This window comes from Pan troglodytes, chromosome 20 (genome assembly GCF_028858775.2).
Source record: "Pan troglodytes isolate AG18354 chromosome 20, NHGRI_mPanTro3-v2.0_pri, whole genome shotgun sequence".
NCBI lineage: Eukaryota > Metazoa > Chordata > Mammalia > Primates > Hominidae > Pan > Pan troglodytes.
In genome coordinates this window covers 59,670,138-59,689,978 of record NC_072418.2, presented here as the reverse complement: position 1 = coordinate 59,689,978, position 19,841 = coordinate 59,670,138, and the positions used below count along the sequence as shown (strand labels likewise).

General features: G+C 42.7%; 1 protein-coding gene across 11 annotated transcripts in view; it reads right to left on the bottom strand.

Moving 5' to 3' along the window:
- LOC104003467 (olfactory receptor 1L4-like) overlaps window positions 1-19,841 on the bottom strand; it is a 128,657-nt gene that overhangs the window by 55,331 nt on the left and 53,485 nt on the right. For 2 of the 11 annotated variants that reach the window (XR_008540948.1, XR_008540945.1), the window contains one exon: window positions 16,192-17,339. The exons of 6 other annotated variants lie outside the window; for them this stretch is intronic. The gene's annotated coding sequence lies outside the window, so the exon portion shown is untranslated. 3 more of the 11 variants (XR_008540947.1, XR_008540943.1, XR_008540946.2) reach the window with 2 other exon arrangements.

Below are 19,841 nucleotides of genomic sequence, written 5' to 3'. Positions count from 1 at the left end.
GGGGGGTAGGCGGTGAGGGGAGGGAGTTTAGAGGACAGGTCAATAGGTGCAGCAAACCACCATGGCATATGGATACCTATGTAACAAACCGGCACATTCTGCACATGTATCCTGTTTTTTTATACATATGGAAGAAATAAAAAAAATCAACCCCATGATGGTTGGAAGGCAGAGGTGCATGACAAGCTTCTGGGGACAGGAATCAAAGAAGGCATCCCTGAGAGGTGACCTCTGGTCAGAGTCCTGAATGGAGACAGGAAGGCACCACATGAAGACCCAGTGATGGCAGAAGGAGCAATATGTGCAAAGGGCCTGGGGTGGCTCATTTAAGGGAAATACAGAGGCCTGGTGCCAAATAATTTGCCTGTCTCTCTGTCTCCTAGAATCACATTCTTCTTCCTGAGTTTGACTTTATTATGCTTATTATCCCAAATTATGAGTTTCCCTATGTTCTTTTTCTTCTATATTTTTTCTTTTTTCCTTTTCTTCTATATCCATTCCTTTTTTTTTTTTCTTTCTTTCTTTGAGACGGAATCTCTCTCTGTTACCCAGGCTGGAGTGCAGTGGCGTGACCTCGGCTCACTGCAACCTCCTTCTCTCGAGTTGCAGTGATTCTCCTGCCTCAGCCTCCCAAGTCGCTGGGATTACAGGTGTGAACCACCGCACCTGGCCTATTGAGAGAAATTTTACAGACACTGACTCTGTGTTTGTTCTCATCCTCTTTTGCTCATAATTATTAAAACTCTTCTTCCTATTTAGTGTAAAAATTCAGAAAAACCTAGTTATAACGTATTAAATGCCTACAATGTGTTGGCCATTTTGTTGAGTTTTTACCCAGCCCATCCTCCACTTACAGGTAAAGGAAATGAGGTTCAGAAGGGGCACATGTCTGGCCCACGATCACCCACGACACCCCATGTCGGGACTGGGGTTTATAAACTGAAGACTATACCTTGAACATTATCTTCTGAGATATCTAATCTTACCCCACATGAGGGGAGATCTCTGAACATCCATGTAACTGGAGGCCACGTGCACTTCCCATAGAAATTCCTTCACTGGGCCAGGCACGAGGCTCATGCCTATAATCCCAGCACCTTGGGAAGCTGAGGCAGGCGGATCACGAAGTCAGGAGGTTGAGACCACCCTGGCTAACACGGTGAAACCCCGTCTCTACTAAAAATACAAAAATTAGCCAGGCGTGGTGGTAGGCGCCTGTAGTCCCAGCTACTCGGGAGGCTGAGGCAGGAGAATGGCGTGAACCCGGGAGGCGGAGATTGCAGTGAGCCGAGACTGCGCCACTGCATTCCAGCCTGGGCAACAGAGCGAGATTCTGAAAAAGACGAAAAAAAAAAGAAAAAGAAACAAAGAAGAAAGAAAGAAGGAAGGAAGGAAGGAAGGAAAAAGAGAAAGAAAGAAAGAAAGAAAAGAAAGAGAAAGAAGGAAAGAAAGGCAGAAAGGCAGAAAGGCAGAAAGAAAGAAAGAAAGAAAGAAAGAAAGAAAGAAAGAAAGAAAGAAAGAAAGAAAGAAAGAAAGAAAGAAAGAAAGAGGAAGAGAAAGAGAAAGAAGTTCCTTCACTGAATTTATGAGAGGAGGCAGACTGGAAAATTGGTAAGAGTCCGACAGACCTGGGTTACATTTCCCGTGAGAAAATAGAGCCAGAGAAACAGCTGTGGAACATCATAGCAATGTGGCATCATGTCTCAGAAACATTAAGTGTGTGTGTCTTTCAATCCAGCAAAACGGAACCCAGGAATTTAACCCAGGACAGTAATTCTCAAAGTTTGTCATCTCAAACTCTTTTACCCTCTTAAAATTATTGGGAAACTCCCAAAGGATGTTTCTTGGTATAAGATATAAATAAAACATAACATGATCTCATGTAGATCATGTTATAAATAAAGTCAGAGAAAACGTTACTTTTTAAGCTTAACGACAACAACAAATCTATTGTATATTCACATAGCTCATATTTTGTGAACAATAATTATATTTTCCAAACAAAAACTTAGTAATAAAGGTGATATTGTTAGAAGTTTTTGCAAACTCCTTTAATTTCCTCCTTAATGGAAGAGAAATGGATTCTCCAATCTGCTTCTTACTTCAAATATTTATAATATCACATCATGCAGAGAAAAAGAGAAGAAAATAAGCAAATAAAATATTAATGTTCTTTAAAAAAATAGTCTAGAAATTGTGGACCCCCTGGAAATGTCTTGATTTTTTCCACAGATCCTGAACTGCATTAGGGGATTGCTGGCCAAATATACATACAGGCAATGGACATACAATTACAAATGAAGACCATCAGAATAAACAAACGAGAACTTATTAAGAAACTTGGGGCTGGATGCGGTGGCTCATGCCTGTTATCCCAGCACTTTGGGAGGCCAAGGCAGGCGGATCATTTGAGGTCAGGAGTTTGAGACCAGCCTGGCCAATATGGCGAAACCCCGTCTCTACTAAAAATACAAAAATTAGCCGGGCATGGTGGCGGGTGCCTGTAGTCCCAGTTACTCAGGAGGCTGAGGCAGAAGAATCACTTGAGCCTGGAGGCGGAGGTCGCAGTGAGCCAAGATCGTGCCACTGCACTCCAGCCTGGTCAACAGAGCAAGACTCTGTCTCAAAAAAAAAAAAAAAAGAAAGAAAGAAAATAAAAGAAGGAAAGGAAAGGAAATGAAAGGAAGGGAAAGGGAAAGGGAAAGGAAAGGCAGGGCAGGGGAGGGGAGGGGAGGGGAAGGGAGAGGAAAGGAAAGGGGAGACTGTGGAACATCCACATCACTTTTCTTATTCTCTGCAGCTGCATTTGGCTGGAGCAGAGTAGCCCCTTCCGCACTGTCTGCTCTTACTCTAATTCCATTATGATTCATCTCCAGAGATTCTGAGCTGCTTAGCAACCAGATCAGCTCTTCCATTACCTGCCCCCTCCAACTAATTCCTATGGCATTCCTGCTGTTCTATCCTCACAGCTTCAGCTGTCCACAGAGGGACCCTGGATATTTTAAAATTAGGGGAAGCACAGCAGCATTCCACCTCTGACACCATGTGAACCACCAGCTCCAGTGGCTCACAGATTTCACATTCGGTCTCTCTACATTTCCTTTGCTGACATCATGTCTTTGTGATGCTGGGGCATCCGTGGTTGCTGTGAAGAAGGGCAATTACCACATGAAAATCAGCAAGGTTTCAAAAGTCAGGTGGCATGGTCCCGTCTGATCCCAAGGTTTGAGAAATTGTGCAGTGCCCAACGGACATGCACATACCATTAATAAATAATTACTATTGAAAAATGAAATAAATATGATTTTTTCCACTGAAAAGAAAAAAAAGAACCAGCACACATTATTAACATGGCTACTCTCCATAAAATGGAAAATAAAGGATGGTGGTAGGCTTTGGGGAAACTGGAACCCTTCTGCACTTAGTGGTTAAATGAAGTTGATAGGAGACCGTTGTTGTGGACGGAGCTCCTTCTCTAGCCCTTCACAAACCAAATAAAAATGGAGTCTTTCAGGTTAAGTGCATGTCGTCAAACTGAAACTTGGAAAAACAGGAAAATCCCTAAACAGGCCAGTTTTTTCAAAACACAAGAGATCCACAGCATCTGATCTAAAAGGACCCAAGTAACGTGAGCTGCCAAGAGAAGGAAGCCCCTCTGCTTTAACCCTTAAAAGGAAAGTAACCTAAAATAACCAGACGTTAAAAGAGCCACCTTTTTGTATGGTGCTGTTTCTTTGTTCCTGCTCAAGAAGCCCTACAAAAGCCAACTGTTGGCCGGGTGCGGTGGCTCACGCCTGTAATCCCAGCACTTTGGGAGGCCGAGGCAGGTGGATTGCCTGAGCTCAGGAGTTTGAGACAAGCCTGGGCAACACGGTGAAACCCCGTCTCAACTAAAATACAAAAAATTAGGCGGGCGTGGTGGTGGGCGCCTGTAATCCCAGCTACTCAGGAGGCTGAGGCAGGAGAATTGCTAGAACCCGGGAGGCAGAGGTTGCAGTGAGCTGAGATCACAGCACTGCGCTCCATCTTGGGTGACCGAGTGAGAATCCGTTTCAAAAGAAAAACAAAAGACAAAAAAGTGCGCCAACTGTTCTGCCATGAGGGCAAAAATGCCTTTGTATTTCTAGATGGGATGCAGCCCGATCCATAAATCGCTAACAAATGCCAATTCAATCATTGTGAGGCCAGGGACCTCCGTTTTCAAAATATATTTTAATCACTCACTTCCTTTCCCTCCCATCTGACCCCTTTATCTCTTCCTCTGAAGTCAGGATAATGCCAGCCAGGTCTCAGGGTGGGTGATACCCATGATAGCCACCAGAACAAAGGCACAGACCTGCACCCTGCACACTCCGCATGTCTCCCACAGCAAATTTCCTTTTGAAACCCCCATGGTGAATTCTAAAATTGAAGATGGTGCTTTAGAATGCTAGCTCGCCACCATCTCGGTTTTCTGGCTCTCCAGTTGAACCCATGATAGCCATCAGAACAGACACAGACCTGCACCCTGCACACTCCACGTGTCTCCCATACCAAGCTTCCCTTTAAAACCCCCATGGTGAATTCTAAAATTGAAGATGGTGCTTTAGAATGCTAGTTCACCGCCTTCTCGGTTTTCTGGCTCTCTGATTGAACCTGTCTTTCCTTCTGCCAACCCTTGTCTCCCGTGCCTGGCTTTCGAGCGTCAAGCAGCTGATCCTGAATCTGATTACAGTGGAAATAAGCTGGTGGAAATTTTGGTTTTCGACAGTGGGATGGACACATGGTGCAGCTGCCTTGTAAAACAGTGCAATAGTTTCTGGACAAATAAAAGTAGAATTACCATATTGTTGCCAGAAAACAGTTATCAATTCAGACCCCAAGAGAGGGTCCTTGGATCTCTTGCAGGAGGGGCTCCCGGGTGAGCTGCGGAGTGCAGTAAGAAGAGATCATTTACTGAAAGTGACTCGGATACAGAGTAGGGTGTCCTCAGAAAGCAAAAGGAGGAATGCCTCATCTTTGTTTTAAGTTGTACTTATGTGGGAGTCTTATCTATGTAATAGCTAAGCAAAGTTATGTGTATGTGCAGGTGGGCTGGCAGCATGACAAAATTTGTTATTTTGTTGATTTAAAGAAAGCTATCCTTGGCATTTTGGTGCATAAATGCATCAAAGCATAACTATAATCTTCTTAAAAGCATATAATGCCATATTGGGGTATCTAGACATTTTGCTCTCATAGGAGCTTGTCCTTGCAGGCTTGATTGAGCTGTTTCCTCAGCTATACACATCTTAATGGCCATGGAGGAGGGCTGGCAAGGAATGTGCCTTGCTAGTTTTTTTGGACAGATTTTAAAATGGTGTCGCCCTGGTTCTCCTATGCTCCTGTTTCCCTAACAATATGATGCATCAACACCACTTCGAGATATAGACCCAGAATAATCGAAAGCAGGAACTCGAGCAGATATGTGTCCACCCGTGTTCGTAGCAGCATTCACGACAGCAAGAAGTAGAAGCAACCCAAAGGTCCATCAAAGTATGAATGAATAAACACAATATCCTCTATCAATACCATGGGATATTATTCATCCTTATGAAGGAAGGAAATCCTGCCACATGCTACAGTCTGTATGAACCCTGAGACATTATGCTCAGTGAAACAAGCCAGGCACAAAAGAAGACGTACCCTATGACTCCAATAAAAAGTGTCTCTAATGCTGTCCAGCTAATAGAGCAGAAAGTGGGCCGGGCGCAGTGGCTCATGCCTGTAATCCCAGCACTTTGGGAGGCCGAAGCGGGTGGATCTCCTGAGGTCAGGAGTTTGAGACCAGCCTGGCCAACATGGTGAAACCCTGTCTCTACTAAAAAAAATACAAAGATTAGTCAGGCATGGTGGTGGGAGCCTTAATCCCAGCTACGCGGGAGGTTGAGGCAGAGAATCACTTGAACCCAGGAGGCGGAGGTTGCAGTGAGCAGAGATCGTGTCACTGCACTCCAGCCTAGGCGACAGAGCCAGACTCCATCTCGAAAGAAAGAAAGAAAGAAAGAAAGAAAGAAAGAAAGAAAGAAGGAAGGAAGGAAGGAAGGAAGGAAGGAAGGAAGGAAGGAAGGAAGGGAGAGAGAGAGAAAGAAAGAAGAAAGAAAATGGATGTTAGGGACAGGTGTGAGGGAGAAGTAGGGAGTTGTTTGTGGGTACAGAGTTTCAGTTTTTCAAGATGAAAAGAATATTGGAGATGAACAACGGAGATCATAGTAAAACAATGTGAATGCACCTAATATGAGAACTATACAATTAAATATGGTTAAAATGTTAAATATTAAGTTATATATATGTTGCAGTGTCATAGACATTGCTTCAAATGAAAAGAAACACACAATAATGTACTTTTTAAAGGGGTATGTTGTATTGGCTGGGACATTTTTTTGTTTGTTTAAAATGAGTTTTTCCCAAATTACACTGGCTGTGCCTATGTACAGGGTGGGCTGTGGGAAGTGGGATAGATGAGTGGGATGCCTGAAAATAATCCCTCAGCTCTGCATGGACACAGCTGCGGAGAGCAGGCTGGGTTTCACATTTTGCCCCTTGCCTTGGACAGGACCCTAAGTGCAGGGTACAACATAAACAGCCATCCCCAGCAGCCCTGGCTGTGAGCGAGGTCCTAGGAGTGTCTGCATTTTACAAAGGAGGACAGTGGGCTCACAGAGGGGAGGTCTCCAGGCTGTCTGGTCCCAAGCCCACACCCCCGTCACCTGCTCCCATCCTGCCTCTGAGCATCCAAGCGGCCGGGTGCTGGTACCTCCCAGAGGAAAGATTTCAGGGCTGCTGCCTTGCTGTAGCCTTGAGATTAGGTGTTTGGGTTTAGGGAGGGTCCCAATAAGGTAAATATGGGGCAAGTAAATGATCTGAGACTCAAGAGTCATCTCCCAATTCCCCTTCAATCACACACACACACACACACACACACACATACACACACACGTAGTATGAGAAAATGCCTCTGGGTTTTGAAGGACTCTCACAAAATGGAATTTAGGAATTCTTGCAGGAAGAAATTCCCTGCATCACAAAGTTTCACACAAAACAATTAAAGAGAACAGGAGGGCCAGGCGCAGTGACTCACACCTGTAATCCCAGCACTTTGGGAGGCTGAGGCGGGCACATCGTTTGAGGTCAGGAATTCAAGACTAGCCTGGCCAACATGGTGAAACCCTATCTCTACTAAAAATACAAAAAAATTAGCTAGTGTGGTGGTGGCCGCCTGTAATATCAGCTCCTTGGGAGGCTGAGGCAGGAGAATTGTTCGAACTCAGGAGGCGGAGGTTGCGAGCCGAGATCGTGCCATTGCACTCCAGCCTGGGCGACAGAGCAAGACTCCCTCCATCTCAAAACAAAATAAAAAAAGAGTAGGAAATGACTGTCACTAAAACAAAAATAGCTTGTGACATTCACAAGAGGAGGGGGCACACCAAGCCAAGAGGGGCCGCAGGGGAAGCCCCAGTGTCCGTCAAGAGGCAGAAGCTCATGGGCGAGCATGTGGGCAAAGAGCCTTCCTTATGGTTTCTGAAGGAAAAAACAAGGGAGACAAAACGAGCAGGCTGAGGATTGACTACCTGGAATAATTTCAGTGGCTCTGGGCAGAGCCCATGGCTGTCCATGGTTATGGCCCTGGGTGACAGGGCAGGTCACAGTGGCCCTGAGTGTGACAGCTCCATAGAAGCTGGTTGGGGTGTGGGCTCTGGATTCATTTCCACGTGAAAGGCTCCCTCCTCTCAAGGAAACTGACTGCTGTCTTTCGGAATAGGCAAGACCTGGCAAGATCATCCCTGTGGAGTCAGCAAGGTCCCAGATGTCATGGATCAGAATTACAGAAAATGACAGACAGGGTTGGTGCATAGATCCTCACGAAACCCTTACTCTTTGTGATCTTAGTCCTCTGTGGGTGTGAACTGTCATCCTCACCAATATTACTTCCCGCTAATTTACAGGTGAATGTTATGTGTATTGTAATCTGTGGTTCCCAACCAGGGGTATTTTGCCCATAGGAGACATTTGGCAAGTTTGGATAAACATTTGGGGTCACAACTGAAGAGAACTATTGACATCCCCTGGGTAGCAGGCAGGGATGCTGACAAATGCCCTAGAAAATCAGGACGGCCTCCTCCATCCTGCATAAAAGAACGTTCCAGCCCAAATTTTCTATGATGCTGAGGTGCAAGAACACTAACACAGGTGATCCTCCCACCACTTTTCACTATCTCCACATTGATTTCCTCTCTCCCAAATTTCCTGTCCAAACTTCCTTAACCTTCCACTTCCCATCAACCTTGTCATTACCAATAAACAATGATAGACTGATTAAGAAAATGTGGCACATATACACCATGGAATACTATGCAGCCATAAAAAATGATGAGTTCATGTCCTTTGTAGGCACATGGATGAAGCTGGAAACCATCATTCTCAGCAAACTATCGCAAGGACAAAAAACCAAACACCGCATGTTCTCACTCATAGGTGGGAATTGAACAATGAGAACACATGGACACAGGAAGGGGAACATCACACACCGGGGACTGTTGTGGAGTGGGGGGAGGGGGAGGGATAGCATTAGGAGATATACTTAATGCAAAATGTCGAGTTAATGGGTGCAGCACACCAACATGGCACATGTATACATATGTAACAAACCTTCACATTGTGCACATGTACCTAAAACTTAAAGTATAATAATAATAAAAAAGAATCAAGTTGACCCATAATAAACCTAGACTTTTAAAACAAAACAAACAAACAAACAAAAAGAGTATCACACCATCCCCTCCGTTCAAGCATCCCATCTGGAGCATCACCTCCTGCCTTCCAGGGGACCCCTCCTTCCCATCTGATGCCAACATCCATTCATCTCTTGGGGACCAACACTCCATTCATACAACCATCTTCCACTGATCTTGACCTTACCTCTAGGTCACCTTTCATGGTCAATCAGTAGAATCAGTACTTTATGCACACAATTGAATCTCTTTTTATATTCTGCTTCATGTGGTTCCCTTGGAAAGCTCCATCCCCACGGAGCTCTGACACTACCTTCTCCATCCCTCAGTCCTCCAGCTGCAGGTGGCTGGGGAGGAACAGCCTTGCCCTCATCCTGCCTGCTCTCACCCTAACTTCACGGTGGCCCCTCTCCAAGGACGCTGAGCACTGCCTGGAAACAAGACCAGCCCCTCTGTTCACTCTCCCTGCCAGGAATACCCACTGATCTCCTGCTTTTCTATGCTCAGACCTCCAACTCTCATTTGCCCGTTGACATTTTATTCCTCGTTCCTTCACATACGCCACACCAGGAAGTGAACATTTTGAATGATGATTAACAGGAAATCAGGTATAGTTTTATTTTTGTCCTTCGGGCCTTTTCCATCTCCAGTAACAATCTCCTGGCACCAGAAGAATCTCAAAACAGGAGTTTCTTATTTCTACCATTGTTCATTGAGTTTATATTCCACTGTAAGTACAGGCACAAACAGGGAGAAATAAAAGTCAGCCTCATGATGAGTGGAATGCAGGAGGTGCTTGAAGGGCTTTTGGGGACAGCAGTCAGGGACCGCTTCCATGAGAGGTGACCTCTGATCAGAGCCCTGTGTGAAGACAGGAGGAATCTTGTGAAGACCCGGGTGGCAGTGGGAACAGCACGTGCAAAGGTCCTGGGGGTGGCTCATTCAAGGCCCACACAGAGGCTCATGTCACCTCTATTTCTCTCCTAGAGAGAAATAATTCACCTCCATTTCTCTCCTAGAGAGAAATAATTCACCTCCATTTCTCTCCTAGAGAGAAATAATTCACCTCCATTTCTCTCCTAGAGAGAAATAATTCACCTCCATTTCTCTCCTAGAGAGAAATAATTCACCTCCATTTCTCTCCTAGAGAGAAATAATTCACCTCCATTTCTCTCCTAGAGAGAAATAATTCACCTCCATTTCTCTCCTAGAGAGAAATAATTCACCTCCATTTCTCTCCTAGAGAGAAATAATTCACCTCCATTTCTCTCCTAGAGAGAAATAATTCACCTCCATTTCTCTCCTAGAGAGAAATAATTCACCTCCATTTCTCTCCTAGAGAGAAATAATTCACCTCCATTTCTCTCCTAGAATTTCCTTCTATCTGAATATGCTCTTCTTCCTCTCTTTCACTTTCTCATCCTTTCTCTCATATTACAACCTCCCTATATTTTCTCTTTCTCTTATATTTTTCTATTTCTTCTTATCTATTCTTCAATATAGTCTTATTTCTTCAGGGTCTCCTGATAGCACAATTACTTAGCAGTCAACACATTTTATGTACAGGCATTGCTACAGACAATTGGAGAAACAAGAATATGAACAAGGCCGGGCGCGGCTCACGCCTGTAATCCCAGCACTTTGGGAGGCTGAGGCAGGTGGATCACTAGAGGACAGGTGTTCAAGACCAGCCTGGCTAACATGGTGAAACCCCGTCTCTACTAAAAATACAAAGATTCGCTGGGCATGGTGGTGCGTGCCTGTAATCTCAGCTACTCAGGAGGCTGAGGCAGGAGAATCACTTGAACCCGGGAGGTGGAGGCTGCAGTTAACCAAAATTGTGCCACTGCACTCCAGCTTGGGTGACAGAGTGAGACTCTGTCTCAAAAAATAAAAAGAATATGAACATGTATAGTCAGGTTAGTACTTTCAGAATACCAAGAGACTGAGAAATTTTGAATGCAGGAATCACATATGCATTATTTCTGTTTTTTTTCCTCTGCCTCCACCCCGCCCCCCATACTTTCCCTAACACAGCATTTGCTAAGTGACTGTTGAGTGATGGAATAAACATAAAACCAGACTTTATGTGGGATTGTGGACATGCCATGAACTCATTTGTGGCCTTCCCTTTTCACTAAACAATAAAGCTTGTCCTCACTTTATTCCACGAATGTATGTGGAGATCACCTTTGCACAAGTCAGCTAGAATCAGCTGCCTCCCTTTCCTGTGAATGAGTTGATAGTCTCAAGTGTGACCTTCAGGACCACGGACAGATCTCAGCCAATGGTGGGGCTGTACTGATTAATCAAGGGCTTCACCAGAAAAATATTCACCTGCTTCTTGGATGCAAAGCACTAGTGATACAGGTTGTCAAGACACAGTACAAACTCTCAAGAAGTTTATGGCCTGATAGGGAAAACAGCAAACAGCCAGTTACAGCACCAGAAGTTATGGAAATCAAGAGATGTGACACCTACTCCAACAGTTGTAAGGAGTGAATTATTTAAAGACTTGATGATAGACTGGCTGGGGAAAATTTTACAAAGAAACTGACTATTGGTTTTCATCCTTTTTTGTTCATAATCATTAAATTAAAACTGTTTTCATATTTATTGTGAAAACACAAAAAAACAAATCCCAGCAATGATTTTTTAAGCACCTAGAATGTATTTTGTCAAGTTCTTACCAACCTCATCCAGTATTTCCAGGTGCAAGAAGCAAGGCTCAGAAAGGGCACGTGTCTGGCTCACAATCATCCATGTAATGAATGTTGGGGCCGTGGTTGGTAAACCCAGGTATATGCAATCTACCATCTCTTTTGACAACTCTAAAAGTTTTTATATTAGAAGATATCTTTTGAAGTCCAGGTAACAGGAGCCCAAGCATGCTTCCCATAGACATTCCATCACTGGGTCTATTATGGGAGGCAGGCTGGCAAATGGGGAAAAGTCATACAGGCTGGATTACATTCCCCATGAGAATTCGGGGCCCAGGAACACTACTGAAAAGCATTGTCGCAATTTGGCATCATGTATCAGAAACCACAAATGGTGTATTTCCTTCTATTCAGTGAAACTGTATCTAGAAATTTATTCTAGGAGAGTAATCCTCAAACCTTTTATTTTAGAACACTCATGCTCTTTTTGGAAATAGAAATAAATGAATTCATATTCTTAGTAGGAGAGTTTAACATAATTCCCTCAGTAACTGAAAAAAGAAATAGACAAGAAACAAGAATTTTTAAACATTGTGAATTTTTAAACAAGAATATTTAAACATCGTGATTACAAACCTGGCCCAACTGGTGTACATAAAACACTGCACCCAATAACTAGAAGAGACAATCATATAAAGTACCCATGAATTAACCAAATACAGAACACAAAGCAATTCTCAACAAATTTCAAAGAACTGAATCGGAGTATGGTTTCTGATCATGGTATAAATTAACTACAAACAAAAACAAAAAGAAAACTCAAAAACATCCATATATTAGAAAAATAAGCAATATATTTCTAAATAATGCATCAGTCAAAAAATAAAAATTTTAAAAATCTGGACTGCAAAATAATGAAAACATTATTTATCAAAACTTATGATACTTACATAAAGCTGTGCTTAGATAGAAATGTACAGCCTTAAATACGTATAATGGAAAACAAGAAAAGCTGAAAATTGATTATCTAATCATCCATTTCAAAAAGGTGAAAAATAAACAAAATTGAGTCTAAAGAAAGAAGAAGGAAGGAAGGCCAGGCGCAGTAGCTCACACCTGTAATCCCAGCACTTTGGGAGGCTGAGGTGGGTGGATCAGTTGAGCTCAGAAGTCCGAGACCAGCGTGGGCAACATAGTGAGACCCCATCTCTACAAAAAGTAGCCAGGCATGGTGGCATGCACCTGTAGTCCCAGCTACTCAGGAGACTGAGGTGGAAGGATCGCTTGAGCCCAGGAGGCAGAGGCTGCAGGGAGCCGAGATTGCACCACTGCACTCTAGCCTGAGTAACAGAGCGAGACCCTGTCTCAGAAAAAGGAAAGAAAGAGGAAGAACGGAAGGAAATAATAAAGTTAAAAATAGAAATCAGTGAAACAGAAAGTAAGCATGAGATACGACTTACCAACAACAAAACAGAAAGTAAGCGTGAGATACGACTTACCAACAACAAAACAGAAAGTAAGCATGAGATACGACTTATCAACAACAAAACAGAAAGTAAGCATGAGATACGACTTATCAACAACAAAACAGAAAGTAAGCATGAGATACGACTTATCAACAACAAAACAGAAAGTAAGCATGAGATACGACTTATCAACAACAAAACAGAAAGTAAGCGTGAGATACGACTTATCAACAACAAAACAGAAAGTAAGCGTGAGATACGACTTATCAACAACAAAACAGAAAGTAAGCGTGAGATACGACTTACCAACAACAAAACAGAAAGTAAGCGTGAGATACGACTTATCAACAACAAAACAGAAAGTAAGCATGAGATACGACTTACCAACAACAAAACAGAAAGTAAGCATGAGATACGACTTACCAACAACAAAACAGAAAGTAAGCATGAGATACGACTTACCAACAACAAAACAGAAAGTAAGCATGAGATACGACTTACCAACAACAAAACAGAAAGTAAGCATGAGATACGACTTATCAACAACAAAACAGAAAGTAAGCATGAGATACGACTTATCAACAACAAAACAGAAAGTAAGCATGAGATACGACTTATCAACAACAAAACAGAAAGTAAGCGTGAGATACGACTTATCAACAACAAAACAGAAAGTAAGCGTGAGATACGACTTATCAACAACAAAACAGAAAGTAAGCATGAGATACGACTTACCAACAACAAAACAGAAAGTAAGCATGAGATACGACTTACCAACAACCAAAAGTTGATTTTTCATATTTAATTACAAGGCTGACTTGTTGCTCTAGCAGTCTTTTATGTTTTGTAACTATTTAGAATGCCAAATATGCTGCTTTCTTGGTTCAGAACATGAGTAATATGGGTTTAATCACCTTTATAATTTCTATAGTTAATGATAAATTGTCCTAAATTTAAAACATGCATACTGGCTAAGAAAACAATTATACACCTCAAATAATTTCGACTTTCTTTTTTTTTCTTTTTCTTTCTTTTTTCTTTTTTTTTTTTTTTTAACAGAGTCTCACTCTGTCACCCAGGCTGGAGTGCAGTGGTGCAATCTCGGCTCACTGCAACCTCTGCCTTCTGGGTTCAAGCGATTATTCTGCCTCAGCCTCCCAAGTAGCTGGAGCTACAGGTGTGCACCACCACGCCCGGCTAATTTTTGTATTTTTAGTAGAGATGGGGTTTCACCATGTTGGCCAGGCTGGTCACGATCTCCTGACTTTGTTGTCCGCCCACCTCGAAAGTGCTGGGATTACAGGCGTGAGCCACCGCGCCTGGCCGACTGTTTTCTTCTATGAAAATATTTTTAGCATGCTGTTTTGGCTTTTGTTTGTTTGTTTTTGAGACAGGGTCTCACTCTTGTCATTAAGGCTGGAATGCAGTGGTGTGATCATGACTCCCTGCAGTCTTGACCTCCTGGGCTGATAGGATCCTCCCATCTCAGCTTCCTGAGTGGGAGCTGGAATCACAGATCCTTGCCACCACGCACAGTGAACTTTTAAAACTTTTGTAGGGATCTAGTCTCGCTATATTGCTCAGGCTGGTCTCAAACTCCTGAGCTCAAGTGATCCTCCCACCTCAGCCTCCCAAAGTGCTGGGATTACAGGCATACACCACCAGGCCTAGCCTTTGCTTTTTAAGTGCCAGCAGTGTCAGTTAGGTTGCCACTAGATCTTGCTTAAGACTGATGGGAAATAGGGAACCCTTTTATTGTTGCCATAGCAATGACCCCAAACATAACGGAAAAGTTGGTTACATTATCTATTTCAAATTTTAGTCATTGTATTCTCAATTTCCTTTTTCTTTTTGAGACAGAGTTTCACTCTTCTTGCCCAGGCTGGAGTGCAGTGGCGCAATCTGCACTGCAACCTCTGCCTCCTGGGTTCAAGTGATTCTCCAGCCTCAGCCTCCCGAGTAGCTGGGATTACAGGCACCCGCCGCCACACCTGGATAATTTTTGTATTTTTAGTAGAGGCGGTGTTTCACCATGTTGGCCAGGCTGGTCTTGAGCTCCTGACCCCAGGTGATCCACTAGCCTTAGCCTTCCGCAGTGCTGGGATTACAGGTGTGAGCCACCATGCCCGGGTATATACCCAGTAATGGGATTGCTGGGTCAAATGGTAGTTCTGTTCGAAGTTCTTTGAGAAATCTCTAAACTGCTCTCCACAGTGACTGAACTAATTGACATTCCTGCCAACAGTGTGTAAGTGTTTCCATTTCTCCACAGCATCACCAGCGATTACTGTTTTTTGACTTTTTATTAATAGCCATTCTTATTCGTGTGAGATGATGTCTCATTGTGGTTTTGACTTGCATTACTCTGATGATTAGCGAGTATAAGCATTTTTTCATATATTTGTTGGCTGCTTATATATCATCTTTTCAGAAGCGTCTGTTCATATCTTTTGCCAATTTTTAATGGGGTTATTTGGTTTTTCCTTGTTTGGTTGTTTAAGTTCCTTACAGATTTTTTTGACATTAGACCTTTTTCAGATGCAGTTTGTGAATATTTTCTCCCATTCTGTAGGTTGCCTGTTTACTCTGTTGAAAGTTTTTTTCTTGCGCAGAAGCTCTTTAGTTTAATTAGGTCCCACTTGTCAATTTTTGTTTTTGTTGCAATAGCTTTTGAGAATTTAGTCATAAATTATTTCCCAAGGCCCAAGTTCAGAATGGTGTTTTCTAGATTTTCTTCTAGGATTTGTATAGCTTGAGGTGTTACGTTTAAATCTTTATTCCACCTTGAGTTAATTTTTGTATATGGTGAAATGTAGGGGGCCAGTTTTATTCTTCTGCATATGGCTAGCCAGTGATCCCAGCACAATTTATTGAATAGAGAGTCCTTTTGGATTGCTTTTTTCGGTCAACTTTGTCAAAGATTAGATGGCTGTAGGTGAGTAGCTTTATTTCTGGGTTCTCTGTTCTGTTTCATTGGTCTACGTGTGTTTTTGTACCAGTACCCTGCTGTTTTGGCGACTGTAGTCTTACAGTTTGAAGTTGGGTAATGTGATACCTCCAACTTTGTTCTTGCTGCTTCAGATTGTTTTTTCCAATTACGTGAAGAATTACATTGGTCATTTGATAGGAATAACGTTGAATCTCTAGTTTACTTTGTGTGGTATAGCCATTTTAATGATATTGATTCTTCCAATCCTTGCGCATGGAATGATTTTCCCTCCATTTGTGTCATCGACAGAATCCCAATACTCTTAAATATTATTGAGAAATCTCCGAAGAATGTTTCTTTCTACAGTTTATATCTCCTATATTAGTCATATTATAAATAAAAGCAGAGAAATTGTTCAATTTTAAACTCAAAAACAGCAACAAATCTATTATATGTTAAAAGAACCCACATTTTATGAACAACATTAATATTTTTCAAATAAAATCTTAGTAAAGGTAAAGGTGGTATTGTTTTACATTTTTGCAAATCCCTTTAATTTCCTCCTAAATAGAAGAGAGAGAGATTTCCTCAATCTACTCATAGAATTATATCATGCAGAGAAAATGAGAAGGAAAAAAGTCAAATAAAATATTAATGTTCTGGTTGGGCATAGTGGCTCACACCTGTAATGCCAGCACTTTGGGAGGCCAAAGAGGGCAGATCGCTTGAGCTCAGGAGTTCGAGACCAGCCTGGGCAATGTAGCAAGACCTCTACTAAAAATAAAAAATACTAAAAATTAAAAAATTAAAAACCAGGTGGGCATGGAGGTGTGTGCCTATAGTCCCAGCTACTCAGGAAGCTGAAGTGGGAGCATCACTTGAGCCTAGGAGATCGCGGTTGCAGTAAGCTGTGATGGCACCACTGCATTCCTGCCTGGGCAACAGAGTAAGACCCTGTCTCAAAAAAATCAATAAAATAAAATAAAATTAATGTTTTTAGAAAAATAGTTTGAAGTTGTGGAACCCTTACAAAGATCTTGATTTACTACATTTGGAAATTACTGGCCTAAGAGATACACAAATAATGAACAAGAAATTACAAATGGAGACCATCAGAGTGTACAAATGAGAGGTTATTAATTCACGAAACTGTGAAATATCCACATCACTTTTTAAATTCTGTGCAGCTGCATTTGGCTGGGGCAGAACAGCCCCTCCCCCCACTGCCAGTTGTCACTCAGTTTCCATGGTGACTCATGTCCAAAGACACTGAGCGTTGCTTGGCAACCAGACCAGCTCCTCCATTCTCTCCCCCTGCAATGAAGACCTACTGCCTTCCTGCTCTTCTATCCTCATACCTGCAATTGTCTGCAGAGGAACCCTGGATACATTAAAATTGAGGGAAGAACAGCAACATTCCGCATCCGATGCCACGGAAACTACCAGCTCCAATGGTTCTCAGATTCTGCATTTGGTCTCTCTACATTTCCTGGGCTGACACAATGTCTCTGTGAAGCTGAGGTGTCAGTGCTTGCTGTGAAGAAAAGCAATCCCCCAGTGAAAATCAGTGAGAATGAGGAGTGAGGGTGGCATGGCCCCATCTGATTCGAAAGTTCGAGAAATTGCACGGTGCCCAGTAGACACACAATCCCATTATTCAATAATTGTAATTATCGAAAAATCGAAAAAATAGATTTTGAGAGAAAGAAGGAACCACCACACATTATTAACATGGCTATTATCCATAAAACAGAATATAACAAGTGTTGGCAGGCTATGGAAAAATAAGAAGGCTTCCGCCCTGTTGTTGGGAATATGATGTGGTACAGGGGTTTTGGAAGTGAGATGGTTTCCGTTAAATTCATAATAAAGTTACCAGATGATCCACCTGTGTCCTCATCTGGGTATATACCCCCAAAAATTGAAAACAGTGTTTTAAAGAGATATTTGTACTCTCGTGTTTATAGCAGCTTTATTCATAATAGTCAAAAGTAGAGAAACTGAAGTGTCCATCAAGGGAGGAGTGGATAATGGGTAAACAAACTGTGGTTTTTCACTTCGGGAGGCTGAGGGGGGTGGATCACCTGAGGTCAGGAGTTCGAGACCAGCCTGGCCAACACGGTGAAACCCCGTCTCTACTAAAAATACAAAAACTAGCCAGGCATGATGGCGGGCGCCTGTAATCCCAGCTACTCGGGAGGCTGAGGCAGGAGAATCGTTTGAACCCGGGAGGCGGAGGCTGCAGTGAGCCGAGTTCGTGCCACTGAGCGATCTCGAGGTTGCAGTGAGCTGAGAATGTGCCGCTGAATGATCATGCCACACCGAGGTCGTGCCTGGGCGACAAGAGCAGGACTGTCAAAAAAAAAAAAAAAAACTGTGGTTTTTGCATGCGATGGAATATTACTGAGCCTTACAAAGAAATAAAACCCTGGCACATGCTACAACACGGAAGAACTTTAGGGCACGATGCCAAGGGGAATAAGCCAGTCCCAAAGCGACAACTCTCTATGATTCCACTTCCATAAGGTACCCAAACTAGTCTAATTTATAAAGACAGAAAGTACAATGGCGGTTCCCAGGGGCGAAGAGAGAAGGAACGGAGAGTTAGTGTTTCATGAGTACAGAATTCCGGTTTTGCAATATGAAAACTACTCTGGGTATGGAAGGTGGTGATGTTTGTGAATAATGTGAATGCAATTAATGACACTGAATTACACACTTAAAAATGATTAAAATATAAATATTGAATTATGTAATAATTTAACCCATTTTTATTTAAAAATTTAAAACAAACTTGAAAGTCTTTGCTTATAAATTAATATTAGCAAAATATGGAGTATATGGTAAATTTTATATCCTGTGTAGTTTGCCAGATTTTTAACTAGGAATGCCTATTTACTTTCCAGTGCTTCCACAGTGCCATCTAGCTGTGGCAAAGGGGCTTGATAGCATTTGATAAAATCATACGCATTGCCTCAAATGAGAAGAGAAAAAAATGAGACCCTAAAAATTGCTGTGTCACTTTCTTGTTTGTTCTTTGAAAAGAATTTGTGCCCCAAATTTTATTAATGAGCACATGGCCGCGGAAGGCTGTAGGACTTTGGATTGATCTGCAATGGTGTAAGCTCCTGATGGGCTGGTTCTTCCTGCTCACTGCACAGAAAAAAGCAATTCACCGAGACACCAGCCACGGTGGCTCATGCCTGTAATCCCAGCGCTTTGGGAGGCTGAGGCAGGCAGATCACCTGAGGTCAGGAGTTTGAGAGCAGGTGACCAATGTGGTGAAACCCCATCTCTACTAAAAATACAAACTTAGCCAGGCATGGTGGTGGATGCCTCTAATCCCATCTATTCAAGAGGCTGAGGCAGGAGAATCGCTTGAACCCGGAGGCGGAGGTTGCAGTGAGCCGAAATCGCACCATTGCACTTCAGCCTCAGCGACAAAGCAAGACTCCATCTCAAAAACAAAAACGAAAACGAAAAAACAAAACAAACAAGCAAAAAACAATTCACTGAGGCCAGGACACTGCAACAAAGAGTTTATTGATATGAGGCTGGCCACGCAGCGTGGGAGACAGTTATTACTCAGATCAATCTTCTTGAAAATTCAAAGGTTAGGGTTTTTCAAGGCTAGTTTGGTGGGCCAGGGACTTCACTTCTGGGTGGGGCTAAAGGACCAGTTGGTGGGTTGACAGATTCGAATGGAGCCATTGGCCATCGGAAATGCAAAAACCTGAAAGGACATTTCAAAAGGCCAATCTTAGGTTCTACAAGAGCGATGTTATCTGCAGAGGTAATTATGGAAGTGGCAAATCTTGTGACCTCCAGACTCCTGGTTACCATTTAGGTCTACACCTGAGCAGAATTCAGGCTCCTCATCCTCCTAACCTGGTGACCTTTCTTTAGCTTTACAAAGGCAGTTTCAGTTTTGGGGGGGAAGGGCTACTATCACTTAAATTATGAATTAAAACATCTCCCCAGATTAACCTGGCCTAAACTCAGCACTGATCTAGGCACTTTGGAGGTTAAAGGCAAG